The following is a 13,193-nucleotide window of genomic DNA, read 5'->3' as shown; positions in this document are numbered from 1 at the left end:
TCCACACATCATTCCAAACAACATTCCACAAATCATTCCACACATTACTCCACACAGCATCCTACACATCATTCCACACATCATTCCACATATCATTCCACAGCTCATTCTACACATCATTCCACACATCATTCCACTCATCATTCCACACATCTTCCCACGCATCATTCCCACCTCATTCTAAACATCATTCCACACCTCATTCCAAACCTCATTCAACACTTCATTCCATTCATCTTTCCACCGCATCATTCCACACATCATTCCACACATCATTCCACGCATCATTCCAAACCTCATTCCAGCCGTCATTCCACACATCATTCCACACATCATTCCAAACATCATTCCAGACATCATTCCAAACATCATTCCACACTTCATTCCACGCTTCATTCCACAAATTAGTCCTCCCGTCATTCCACACGTCATTCTACACATCATTCCACCCATCATTCCATACCTCATTCTACACATCATTCCACACGTCATTCCACACATCATTCCACTATTCATTCCACACCATATTCCACAAATCATTCCACACATCATTCCACACATCATTCTACACATCATTCCACACCTCATTCCAAACATCATTCCAAACCTCATTCCACACTTCATTCCAGACATCTTTTCACCGCATCATTCCACACATCATTACACACATCATTACACACATCATTCCACACCTCATTCTACTCATCATTCCACACACCACAGCAAATATCATTCCACACCAAATTCCACATTTCGTTACACACATGATTCCACACAACATTTCACCCACCATTCCAAGCTCACTCATCACATCATTCCACACATCATTCCAACCACCATTCCTCACCTCATTCTACACATCAATCCACACATCATTCCAAACATCTTTCAACACGTCATTCCACACATCATTCCAACATCATTCCACACATCATTCCACACATCATTCCGCACATCATTCCACAAATCATTCCACACACCATTCCACACATCATTCCACACACCATTCCAAACGTCATTCCACACTTCATTCCACACCTCATTCCACACATCATTCCACATCTCATTCCACACCGTCATTCCACACGTCATTCCACACATAATTCCACACATCATTCAAAACCTCATTCCAAACCACATTCCACACATCATTCCACCCACACATCATTCCAAACATCATTCCAAACCTCATCCCATAGATCATTGCACACATCAGTCCACATCGCATTTAGCACATCATTCCACACACCATTCCACATATCATTCCACACATCATTCCACACATCATTCCACACCTCATTCTACACATCATTCCAAACCTCATTCCACATATCATTCCACACATCATTCCAACACAGCATTCCACACATTATTCCACACATCATTCCACGTATCATTCCACAACTCATTCCATCCATAATTCCACACATCAGTCCACACATGATTCCAAACATCATTCCACAAGTCATTCTATACATCATTCCACACGTCATTTCACACAACATTCCAAATCTCATTCCACACATCATTCCACACATCATTCCAAACCTCATTCCAGACATAATTCCACACATCATTTCACACATTATTCCATACATCATTCCACCCATCATTCCATACCTCATTCTGCACATCATTCCACACAACATTCCACGCCTCATTCCACAACTCATTCCAGCCGTCATTCCACACATCATTGCACACATCATTTCAAACTTCATTCCAGACATCATTCCAAACATCATTCCACACATCATTCCACGCTTCATTCCACAACTTATTCCACCCGTCATTCCACACATCATTCTACACATCATTCCACACATCATTCCACACCACATTCCACAAATCATTTCACACATCATTCCACACATCATTCTGCACATCATACCACACCTATTTCCAAACGTCATTCTAAACATCATTCCAGACATCATTCCAAACATCATTCCACACTTCATTCCACGCTTCATTCCACAACTGAGTCCTCCCGTCATTCCACACGTCATTCTACACGTCATTCCACCCATCATTCCATACCTCATTTACACATCATTCCACACGTCATTCCACACATCATTCCACTATTCATTCCACACCACATTCCACAAATCATTCCACACATCATTCCACACATCATTCTACACATCATTCCACACCTCATTCCAAACATCATTCCAAACCTCATTCCACACTTCATTCCATGCATCTTTTCACCGCATCATTCCACACATCATTACACACATCATTACACACATCATTCAACACCTCATTCTACTCATCATTCCACACACCACAGCAAACATCATTCCACACCAAATTCCACACATCGTTACACACATGATTCCACACAACATTTCACCCACCATTCCAACCTCACTCATCACATCATTCCACACATCATTCCAACGTCCATTCCTCACCTCATTCTGCACATCAATCCACACATCATTCCAAACATCTTTCAACACGTCATTCCACACATAATTCCAACATCATTCCACACATCATTCCACACATCATTCTGCACATCATTCCACACATCATTCAACACACCATTCGAAACATCATTCCACACCTCATTCCAAAGGTCATTCCACACATCATTCCACACATCATTCCAAACGTCATTCCACACTTCATTCCACACCTCATTCCACACATCATTCCACAACTCATTCCACACGTCATTCCACTCGTCATTCCACACATAATTCCACACATCATTCAAAACCTCATTCAAAACCTCATTGCACACATCAGTCCACGTCGCGTTAGCACATCATTCCACACACCATTCCACATATCATTCCACACATCATTCCAAACATCATTACACACCTCATTCTACACATCATTCCAAACCTCATTCCACATATCATTCCACAACTCATTCCACCCATAATTCCACACATCAGTCCACACATCATTCCAAACATCATGCCACAAGTCATTCTATACATCATTCCACACGTCATTTCACACATCATTCCAAACCTCGTTCCACACATCATTCCACACATCATTCCAAACCTCATTCCAGACATAATTCCACACATCATTCCACACATTATTCCACACATCATTCCACCCATCATTCCAATACCTCATTCTGCACATCATTCCACACATCATTCCACGCATCATTCCACAACTCATTCCAGCCGTCATTCCACACATCATTCCACACATCATTGCACACATCATTCCAGACATCATTCCAAACATCATTCCACACATCATTCCACGCTTCATTCCACAACTTATTCCACCCGTCATTCCACACATCATTCTACACATCATTCCACCCATCATTCCACACCACATTCCACAAATCATTTCACACATCATTCCACACATCATTCTGCACATCATACCACACCTATTTCCAAACATCATTCCAAACCTCATTCCACACTTCAGTCCATACATCTTTCCACCGCATCATTCCACACATCATTCCACACATCATTCCAAACATCATTCCAGATATCATTCCAAACATCATTCCACACGTTATTTCACACATCATTCCACACATCATTACACACATCATTCCACTCCTCATTCTACACATCATTCCACACACCACAGCAAACATCATTCCACACCTAATTCCACACATCATTCCACACATGATTCCATACATCATTCCACCCACCATTCCAACCACACTCATCACATCATTCCACACATCATTCCAACCACCATTCCTCACCTCATTCTTCACATCAATCCACACATCATTCCAAACATCTTTCCACACGTCATTCCACACATCATTCCAACATCATTCCTCACATCATTCCACACATCATTCCACACACCATTCCACACATCATTCCACACCTCATTCCACACATCATTCCACACACCATTCCAAACGTCATTCCACACTTCATTCCACACCTCATTCCACACATCATTCCACAACTCATTCCACACCGTCATTCCACACGTCATTCCACACATAATTCCACACATCATTCAAAACCTCATTCCAAACCACATTCCACACATCATTCCACCCACACATCATTCCAAACATCATTCCAAACCTCATCCCATAGATCATTGCACACATCAGTCCACATCGCATTTAGCACATCATTCCACACACCATTCCACATATCATTCCACACATCATTCCACACATCATTCCACACCTCATTCTACACATCATTCCAAACCTCATTCCACATATCATTCCACACATCATTCCAACACAGCATTCCACACATTATTCCACACATCATTCCACGTATCATTCCACAACTCATTCCATCCATAATTCCACACATCAGTCCACACATGATTCCAAACATCATTCCACAAGTCATTCTATACATCATTCCACACGTCATTTCACACAACATTCCAAATCTCATTCCACACATCATTCCACACATCATTCCAAACCTCATTCCAGACATAATTCCACACATCATTTCACACATTATTCCATACATCATTCCACCCATCATTCCATACCTCATTCTGCACATCATTCCACACAACATTCCACGCCTCATTCCACAACTCATTCCAGCCGTCATTCCACACATCATTGCACACATCATTTCAAACTTCATTCCAGACATCATTCCAAACATCATTCCACACATCATTCCACGCTTCATTCCACAACTTATTCCACCCGTCATTCCACACATCATTCTACACATCATTCCACACATCATTCCACACCACATTCCACAAATCATTTCACACATCATTCCACACATCATTCTGCACATCATACCACACCTATTTCCAAACGTCATTCTAAACATCATTCCAGACATCATTCCAAACATCATTCCACACTTCATTCCACGCTTCATTCCACAACTGAGTCCTCCCGTCATTCCACACGTCATTCTACACATCATTCCACCCATCATTCCATACCTCATTTACACATCATTCCACACGTCAATCCACACATCATTCCACTATTCATTCCACACCACATTCCACAAATCATTCCACACATCATTCCACACATCATTCTACACATCATTCCACACCTCATTCCAAACATCATTCCAAACCTCATTCCACACTTCATTCCATGCATCTTTTCACCGCATCATTCCACACATCATTACACACATCATTACACACATCATTCAACACCTCATTCTACTCATCATTCCACACACCACAGCAAACATCATTCCACACCAAATTCCACACATCGTTACACACATGATTCCACACAACATTTCACCCACCATTCCAACCTCACTCATCACATCATTCCACACATCATTCCAACGTCCATTCCTCACCTCATTCTGCACATCAATCCACACATCATTCCAAACATCTTTCAACACGTCATTCCACACATAATTCCAACATCATTCCACACATCATTCCACACATCATTCTGCACATCATTCCACACATCATTCAACACACCATTCGAAACATCATTCCACACCTCATTCCAAAGGTCATTCCACACATCATTCCACACATCATTCCAAACGTCATTCCACACTTCATTCCACACCTCATTCCACACATCATTCCACAACTCATTCCACACGTCATTCCACTCGTCATTCCACACATAATTCCACACATCATTCAAAACCTCATTCAAAACCTCATTGCACACATCAGTCCACGTCGCGTTAGCACATCATTCCACACACCATTCCACATATCATTCCACACATCATTCCAAACATCATTACACACCTCATTCTACACATCATTCCAAACCTCATTCCACATATCATTCCACAACTCATTCCACCCATAATTCCACACATCAGTCCACACATCATTCCAAACATCATGCCACAAGTCATTCTATACATCATTCCACACGTCATTTCACACATCATTCCAAACCTCGTTCCACACATCATTCCACACATCATTCCAAACCTCATTCCAGACATAATTCCACACATCATTCCACACATTATTCCACACATCATTCCACCCATCATTCCAATACCTCATTCTGCACATCATTCCACACATCATTCCACGCATCATTCCACAACTCATTCCAGCCGTCATTCCACACATCATTCCACACATCATTGCACACATCATTCCAGACATCATTCCAAACATCATTCCACACATCATTCCACGCTTCATTCCACAACTTATTCCACCCGTCATTCCACACATCATTCTACACATCATTCCACCCATCATTCCACACCACATTCCACAAATCATTTCACACATCATTCCACACATCATTCTGCACATCATACCACACCTATTTCCAAACATCATTCCAAACCTCATTCCACACTTCAGTCCATACATCTTTCCACCGCATCATTCCACACATCATTCCACACATCATTCCAAACATCATTCCAGATATCATTCCAAACATCATTCCACACGTTATTTCACACATCATTCCACACATCATTACACACATCATTCCACTCCTCATTCTACACATCATTCCACACACCACAGCAAACATCATTCCACACCTAATTCCACACATCATTCCACACATGATTCCATACATCATTCCACCCACCATTCCAACCACACTCATCACATCATTCCACACATCATTCCAACCACCATTCCTCACCTCATTCTTCACATCAATCCACACATCATTCCAAACATCTTTCCACACGTCATTCCACACATCATTCCAACATCATTCCTCACATCATTCCACACATCATTCTACACATCATTCCACACATCATTCCACACCCCATTCCAAAAATCTTTCCACACATCATCACACACCTCATTCCAAACAGCATTCCACACAGCATCCTACACATCATTCCACACATCATTCCACATATCATTCCACAGCTCATTCCACACATCATTCCACACATCATTCCACACATCATTCCACTCATCATTCCACACATCTTCCACACATCATTCCACATCTCATTCTAAACATTATTCCAATCTTCATTCCACACATCATTCCACACATCATTCCACACATCATTCCCACCTCATTCCAAGCATCATTCCAGACATCATTCCAAACCTCATTCCACACATCATTCCACGCTTCATTCCACAACATATTCCAACCGTCATTCCACACATCATTCCACACATCATTCCACCAATCATTCCATACCTCATTCTGCACATCATTCCACACGTCATTCCACACATCATTACACACATCATTCCACACCTCATTCTACACATCATTGCACACACCACAGCAAACATCATTCCACACCTAATTCCACACATCATTCCACACATCATTCCACACATCATTCCACTCATCATTCCACACATCATTCCATAATTATTACAACACATCAATCCACATATCATTCCATGCATCATTCCATGCATCAATCCACACATCATTCCACACTTGATTCCAGACATAATTCCACACCTCATTCCACACACCATTCCATACATCTTTCCACATATCATTCCCTCCTCAATACACACATCCCTCCACACATCATTCCACACATCATTCCCTATATCATTCCACACATCATTCCTCACCTCATTCCATACCTCATTCCAAATTTCATTCCACACATTATTCCACATATCATTAACACATCATTCCACTCATCATCCCATACGTCATTCAACATATCATAACAAACCTCATTCCACACATCCTTCCACACATTATTCCACACATCATTCCACACATCATTCCACACATCTTTCCACACATCATTCCACACAGCATGCCACACATCATTCCAAATATCATTTCCCATATCATTCCACACATCATTCCTCACCTCATTCCATACATATTTCCAAATATCATTCCACACATCATTCCACACATCATTCCACACATCATTCCACACAGCATGCCAAACATCATTCCAGACATCATTCCAAACATCATTCCACACGTTATTCCACACATCATTTAACACATCATAACACACATCATTCCACACCTCATTCTACACATCATTACACACACCACAGCAAACATCATTCCACACCTAATTCCACACCTAATTCCACACATCATTCCACACATCATTCCACTCATCATTCCACACATCATTCCACAATTCTTACCACACATCGATCCACACATCATACCATGCATCATTCCATGCATCAATCCACACATCATTCCACACATCATTCCAGACATCATTCCACACCTCATTCCACACATCATTCCATACATCTTTCCACACATCATTCCCTCCACTTTACACACATCCTTCCACATATCATTCCTCACATCATTCCCCATATCATTCCACACTTCATTCCTCACCTCATTCCATACCTCATTCCAAATATCATTCCACACATCATTCCACATATCATTTCACACATCATTCCAATCATCATCCGACATGTCATTCAACATATCATTATAAACCTCATTCCACACATCCTTCCACACATCATTCCACACATCATTCCACACATCATTCCACACATCATTCCACACAGCAGGCCACACATCATTCCACACTTCATTCCACATATCATTCCACATATAATTTCACACATCATTCCACACAGCATTCCACATATCATTCCCCATATCATTCCACACATCATTCCTCACCTCATTCCATACCTCATTCCAAATATAATTCCACACATCATTCCACACATCATTCCACACATCATTCCACACAGCATGCCACACATCATTCCACACATCATTCCACACATCATTCCACACATCATTCGAGACATCATTCCACACATCATTCCACATATCATTCCACACATCATTCCACACATCAATCCACACGTCATTCCACACCTCATTCCGCACGTCTTTCAACACACCATTCAATACATCATTCCACATAACATTCCATCCTCATTCCACACATTCTTCCACACATCATTCCACACATCATTCCACACATCATTCCACACATCAGTCCACAGCTCATTCCACACATCATTCCACACATCATTCCAAACAACATTCCACAAATCATTCCACACATTACTCCACACAGCATCCTACACATCATTCCACACATCATTCCACATATCATTCCACAGCTCATTCTACACATCATTCCACACATCATTCCACTCATCATTCCACACATCTTCCCACGCATCATTCCCACCTCATTCTAAACATCATTCCACACCTCATTCCAAACCTCATTCAACACTTCATTCCATTCATCTTTCCACCGCATCATTCCACACATCATTCCACACATCATTCCACGCATCATTCCAAACCTCATTCCAGCCGTCATTCCACACATCATTCCACACATCATTCCAAACATCATTCCAGACATCATTCCAAACATCATTCCACACTTCATTCCACGCTTCATTCCACAAATTAGTCCTCCCGTCATTCCACACGTCATTCTACACATCATTCCACCCATCATTCCATACCTCATTCTACACATCATTCCACACGTCATTCCACACATCATTCCACTATTCATTCCACACCACATTCCACAAATCATTCCACACATCATTCCACACATCATTCTACACATCATTCCACACCTCATTCCAAACATCATTCCAAACCTCATTCCACACTTCATTCCAGACATCTTTTCACCGCATCATTCCACACATCATTACACACATCATTACACACATCATTCCACACCTCATTCTACTCATCATTCCACACACCACAGCAAATATCATTCCACACCAAATTCCACATTTCGTTACACACATGATTCCACACAACATTTCACCCACCATTCCAAGCTCACTCATCACATCATTCCACACATCATTCCAACCACCATTCCTCACCTCATTCTACACATCAATCCACACATCATTCCAAACATCTTTCAACACGTCATTCCACACATCATTCCAACATCATTCCACACATCATTCCACACATCATTCCGCACATCATTCCACAAATCATTCCACACACCATTCCACACATCATTCCACACACCATTCCAAACGTCATTCCACACTTCATTCCACACCTCATTCCACACATCATTCCACAACTCATTCCACACCGTCATTCCACACGTCATTCCACACATAATTCCACACATCATTCAAAACCTCATTCCAAACCACATTCCACACATCATTCCACCCACACATCATTCCAAACATCATTCCAAACCTCATCCCATAGATCATTGCACACATCAGTCCACATCGCATTTAGCACATCATTCCACACACCATTCCACATATCATTCCACACATCATTCCACACATCATTCCACACCTCATTCTACACATCATTCCAAACCTCATTCCACATATCATTCCACACATCATTCCAACACAGCATTCCACACATTATTCCACACATCATTCCACGTATCATTCCACAACTCATTCCATCCATAATTCCACACATCAGTCCACACATGATTCCAAACATCATTCCACAAGTCATTCTATACATCATTCCACACGTCATTTCACACAACATTCCAAATCTCATTCCACACATCATTCCACACATCATTCCAAACCTCATTCCAGACATAATTCCACACATCATTTCACACATTATTCCATACATCATTCCACCCATCATTCCATACCTCATTCTGCACATCATTCCACACAACATTCCACGCCTCATTCCACAACTCATTCCAGCCGTCATTCCACACATCATTGCACACATCATTTCAAACTTCATTCCAGACATCATTCCAAACATCATTCCACACATCATTCCACGCTTCATTCCACAACTTATTCCACCCGTCATTCCACACATCATTCTACACATCATTCCACACATCATTCCACACCACATTCCACAAATCATTTCACACATCATTCCACACATCATTCTGCACATCATACCACACCTATTTCCAAACGTCATTCTAAACATCATTCCAGACATCATTCCAAACATCATTCCACACTTCATTCCACGCTTCATTCCACAACTGAGTCCTCCCGTCATTCCACACGTCATTCTACACATCATTCCACCCATCATTCCATACCTCATTTACACATCATTCCACACGTCATTCCACACATCATTCCACTATTCATTCCACACCACATTCCACAAATCATTCCACACATCATTCCACACATCATTCTACACATCATTCCACACCTCATTCCAAACATCATTCCAAACCTCATTCCACACTTCATTCCATGCATCTTTTCACCGCATCATTCCACACATCATTACACACATCATTACACACATCATTCAACACCTCATTCTACTCATCATTCCACACACCACAGCAAACATCATTCCACACCAAATTCCACACATCGTTACACACATGATTCCACACAACATTTCACCCACCATTCCAACCTCACTCATCACATCATTCCACACATCATTCCAACGTCCATTCCTCACCTCATTCTGCACATCAATCCACACATCATTCCAAACATCTTTCAACACGTCATTCCACACATAATTCCAACATCATTCCACACATCATTCCACACATCATTCTGCACATCATTCCACACATCATTCAACACACCATTCGAAACATCATTCCACACCTCATTCCAAAGGTCATTCCACACATCATTCCACACATCATTCCAAACGTCATTCCACACTTCATTCCACACCTCATTCCACACATCATTCCACAACTCATTCCACACGTCATTCCACTCGTCATTCCACACATAATTCCACACATCATTCAAAACCTCATTCAAAACCTCATTGCACACATCAGTCCACGTCGCGTTAGCACATCATTCCACACACCATTCCACATATCATTCCACACATCATTCCAAACATCATTACACACCTCATTCTACACATCATTCCAAACCTCATTCCACATATCATTCCACAACTCATTCCACCCATAATTCCACACATCAGTCCACACATCATTCCAAACATCATGCCACAAGTCATTCTATACATCATTCCACACGTCATTTCACACATCATTCCAAACCTCGTTCCACACATCATTCCACACATCATTCCAAACCTCATTCCAGACATAATTCCACACATCATTCCACACATTATTCCACACATCATTCCACCCATCATTCCAATACCTCATTCTGCACATCATTCCACACATCATTCCACGCATCATTCCACAACTCATTCCAGCCGTCATTCCACACATCATTCCACACATCATTTCAAACATCATTCCAGACATCATTCCAAACATCATTCCACACATCATTCCACGCTTCATTCCACAACTTATTCCACCCGTCATTCCACACATCATTCTACACATCATTCCACCCATCATTCCACACCACATTCCACAAATCATTTCACACATCATTCCACACATCATTCTGCACATCATACCACACCTATTTCCAAACATCATTCCAAACCTCATTCCACACTTCAGTCCATACATCTTTCCACCGCATCATTCCACACATCATTCCACACATCATTCCAAACATCATTCCAGATATCATTCCAAACATCATTCCACACGTTATTTCACACATCATTCCACACATCATTACACACATCATTCCACTCCTCATTCTACACATCATTCCACACACCACAGCAAACATCATTCCACACCTAATTCCACACATCATTCCACACATGATTCCATACATCATTCCACCCACCATTCCAACCACACTCATCACATCATTCCACACATCATTCCAACCACCATTCCTCACCTCATTCTTCACATCAATCCACACATCATTCCAAACATCTTTCCACACGTCATTCCACACATCATTCCAACATCATTCCTCACATCATTCCACACATCATTCTACACATCATTCCACACATCATTCCACACACCATTCCACACATCATTCCACACCTCATTCCACAGGTCATCCACACGTCATTCCACACAACATTCCATACGTCATTCCACAACTCATTCCACCCAGAAGTCCACACATCAGTCCACACATCATACCAAACATCATTCCACAAGACATTCTAAACATCATTCCACACGTCATTTCACACATCATTCCAAACCTCATTCCACACATCATTCCACACATCATTCCAAACCGCATTCCACACATTATTCCACACATCATTCCACACATCATTAAACTCATCATTCCACACATGATTCCACTCATCATTCTACCGATCATTCCATACCTCATTCTGCACATCATTTCACACATGATTCCAAACATCATTCCACACCTCATTCCACAGATCATTCCACATCTCATTCTAAACATCACTCCACACATCATTCCAC

The sequence above is a fragment of the Pristiophorus japonicus genome, unplaced genomic scaffold, assembly GCF_044704955.1.
Source record: "Pristiophorus japonicus isolate sPriJap1 unplaced genomic scaffold, sPriJap1.hap1 HAP1_SCAFFOLD_45, whole genome shotgun sequence".
Classification (NCBI taxonomy): Eukaryota; Metazoa; Chordata; class Chondrichthyes; family Pristiophoridae; genus Pristiophorus; species Pristiophorus japonicus.
The sequence above is the reverse complement of the archived record's forward strand: the minus strand, read 5'-3'. Positions refer to the sequence as shown.